Below are 3892 nucleotides of genomic sequence, written 5' to 3'. Positions count from 1 at the left end.
CACATGAACGCGCATAACTGACGTTCGGAGGGAGGAGCTACAGCAGGTAGCGCGTGGCAGGGAGGGACCAGAGAGAACACAACGGAATCTCAACGGCTGTTTTCTCCAAAATTACCCACCCTAGCTTTAAGGCACACTCATTAACGAAAAAAATGTAAAACTGGCACTGCAAGTTGAAAAGGTTGCTGACCCCTGTTATAGACAATCCATGACTAGCACAGAAGTCCAACAGAAGATGACAATTTAAAGAAAGATAAATTAGGATATATAATAGAACACAAGAAAGCCTTTGTTCTTGGTCTCACCTATATTTGTGTAAGTATAAATACTACAGTTTCCATGCGTGCGTGGCGCTCAACCTCTACTGGGTCATAAGTTTGATTCAGAATCCATTGATTGTCATCGCACATATGTACAATGTAATCTAGTGTACCAAAAAATGAAGTGCGAGATAAAAGCGCAAAATAAACAAGTAGACCCAACCACAAGGTGAAGTGAACTGGTAACATTGCATTGCAAAAAATTTCATAGGGTAATATTTATCATCGGCCACAGTGCACTTAGTGCAGTTCTCAAAACACAATGTTGTCTGTCAGGCCGTCCTTGTGGTCTCCAACAAACACCCTAACACCTCTGGCACTCTTGCCTCTGCTAAAGGCAATGTAGAGCTGGCCCTGTGCAAACACACTTTGGGGCAGGAACACTACAACTCAATCATTTTCTTAACGTCTTAGGCGAGTGTCGCTGTGGTGTGTGCGCGTGCGTGTGTGTTCTTACCTGCGCGCGTGTCGATGGCGGAGCCGTTATATTTAAAAACATAACGTTTTACCTGGGTGAGTGTCGCTGCGGTGTGTGCGCTGCGGTGTGTGTTCTTAACTGCGCGTGTGGCGATGGCGTGTGTTGGTGTGTTTGTGTGTGTGTGTGCGCTTCCGTGTATGTGTCGCTGCCTTTTTCTTGACGTGCGGTGTGTGCGCGTGCGTGTGTTTGTGCGCGCGTGTGGGTGCGTTTCCGTGTATGTTGGTGCGCATGTGTGTGTGCGATGTGTGTATGCGGTGTGTATGTGCGTGCTTGCGGTTTATGTGTAACCCTTATTTCTGCTCAGGTAGCGCCCTCCGGTCACTGCGGGATCTTGGGGACATGGGGGGTTACACTAAATAATGAATATAGTTGTCTGTGTTATTCTCTTCTTTAATTAAGACCAATATGGCAACACAGTACATCATGTGCTCGGTGAATCTCTTCAATTGCTCACCCCACTCAACTGCCCCCCCCAAAACAAAAGATGGGCCGGAACCAATATCATGTCATCGCAACACATATGTACCAAACAACAAAAGAATCAATCCCAACAGTACCATGCAAATTAAAATTAAAACAACGCAAATAATGCCAACTACAAGGTTACAGTCTTCCCCTACTACAAATAGAAATGTCCCCATTTCAAGGAACCTGTTGAAACACAGCAACGTAACCATATCACATCTGAAAGTCAGTACAGTGGCAATACAGGAACCCGAACATAGTAGAAATCACTCAAGTGGATTTGAAATACGAAACATTCCGACCCAAGGTAGGTACACATAAACAATGTAAGAGAAATTCACAGTACCCCCACAATAAACACAACCTATAAAGGGTCCAACAAACCCCTACACTGCTCTACCCCTACCCCTAACGCCTCGTGCCCACTGCACCGTCCGTGGACAATCCCCATTGACTTTGAATGGGGACGGACGCGCAATGCATTGTGGATCCGTCCGTTCCTATGGATCCGTCGGCGCCGTCAAAAAGTTGAAAAATGTTTAACTTTTTCGGCAGCGACGGATCCGTCATCCAATCAGATCACGTATGCAAATTTAAGCACTGTGACACTACTCGGGCTGTGACGACCCTGGAAAGCTCCCCCGTCCGTCAGCCACGCCTTCTGACGTCCGTTGACGGACGGTGCAGTGGGCACGAGGCGTGAGTAACAAAGTCCCTGTACTTTGGCGGTTGCCTAACCGTGCGTCCACAACGGGACGTGACAGGCAGAGGCTCCTGAGGAGACATGGAATGTCCATCAGGTGCGGAGGGGGAAAGGGGCGGACGACTGTGGGAATGAGGGGAAGGGGGAGCACTGCGCCGTGCGGCAGTACTGTCAGTAGCAGGTAAGAGCTTCCTCCCAGCTCTTGAAGGCACATGAGGAGGGGTAGGAGGGTGAAAAGGCAAGGCCCCTGACAAAGCAGTGAGGGGAGGGACTGATGTCTCTGAGGTGCCCGTCTCAGCCGGCCTTGAGGGCGACTGACTATGAACTGGGGTAGTTGGAAGAGTCCCTTTGTAGGATTTTAGTCTATTATGGTGAACAACCCATGAACGTGAGCATTCACTCCTTGGATCTGTGATCTCATAGGTGACCCCTGGTTGTCCGTCTCTACCCATTCTCCTTTGGACCACAAAAGGGCCCTTCCATCGGGGTGCATTTCCTAAGGAACTAGGAACCTTTGGATGAACTCGATGCGTTTCCACGGCAGGAACCAGGGTCTAAATAAAGTTCCAGGGACATTATTTTACCCCCAAAAGGTTCAGAAGGGTCTAGCTACAGACCTCCATCCTCAATTCCACCTTCACGTTCAATTAGAGGGTATTCTTAAACATTTCTTTCTTGCCAAGTAAATAATAGGCACAAAAGGATATTATATGAACATCGCCTCTCGACGGCGTTAATATAATTAGCTGTGATAGAGAGCACTGACTCACGACTCGCATGGTAGGGTCCTTTTGCATTGAACGTGATTGTTAGTTTTGATTTTTTTCAAACAATTAAATTACAAATCATTAAGATGAAATGGACTGCACACACAATGCATTTCCTTTCACGAAAAAGACAACAAATTGTATTCACACCAAGGTTGATTGTTTATGGCGCTTACCAGCGGGAATTGTTTCACCAAACCCAAAAGGATGAACGCTGTTCAAGTTGTAGGCCGTTTTGGAGGTAACAGCCTATTGATGTTTCTCAACAGTGTTCTGAATGCATCCAAAGTGGTAAACTACAATTATAATATAATAATATAATTATATTATAATTGTTAATTCAAGGAATTGATAATTATATAATAATATAATTATCACTATCCGTTAAATGTATTGATCATTCATGTCAATAGCAGTTGGCGCTACATGGCAATATTTACTTGCAATGCGCTAAGTGAATATAGGTTGCTTGTAATAACATGAAGGTGTGCAGTTTCGTTTTTGTTACCAATTTTCGAAGAAAAGGGTGATTCTTTTTATATATGTTAACGTAGCCATGTTACAGTTCAGTGGCATCTAACAGAACAGACTTGTCTGAAATTGAATCTAATATTAAGCAGTATCTTTAATCAGTGCTTAATCCCATTACAATAAGAATGTTTATGATTTTGTTACCTGTGAATGGGCCTATTTTAGTTATTGAACAGGGAAGCAACAACTTTACAGCATGTTGCTTAGTGTAACATAGGCCGAATAATAGAATCCAATTGGTTTCATCATGATTTGACTTTATTCAAATAGATTAAATGAAAATACACAGTTACAATCCAGATTTTTTAATGTTACAATTTTTTAGTCCATTTCATAATCCTGAAAATCAGTTATACCAAAAAATGAAGCCATAGCAGTAGTCAATAATACCTTATTGAGTCTATGAATTATGTTCCAACAAAAGAAGATCCAGGTAGGTTTGGTATGTAACTTTTGTTATTAACATCACCAAGTCAACTAAGTTTACCCAATTTGACGAAATTAACCGGATACTATTTCATTTATACCACAGAAGAAATTGAAAGCTTTGAAACACTAATCATTTGGTCAAATTCATATTCGGATTGAAAAGCAAATCACAGATTCTGTTGCCTGGTCTTTGTTCACA

The sequence above is a fragment of the Pollachius pollachius genome (assembly GCF_949987615.1).
Source record: "Pollachius pollachius genome assembly, chromosome: 2".
Classification (NCBI taxonomy): Eukaryota; Metazoa; Chordata; class Actinopteri; order Gadiformes; family Gadidae; genus Pollachius; species Pollachius pollachius.
The sequence above is the reverse complement of the archived record's forward strand: the minus strand, read 5'-3'. Positions refer to the sequence as shown.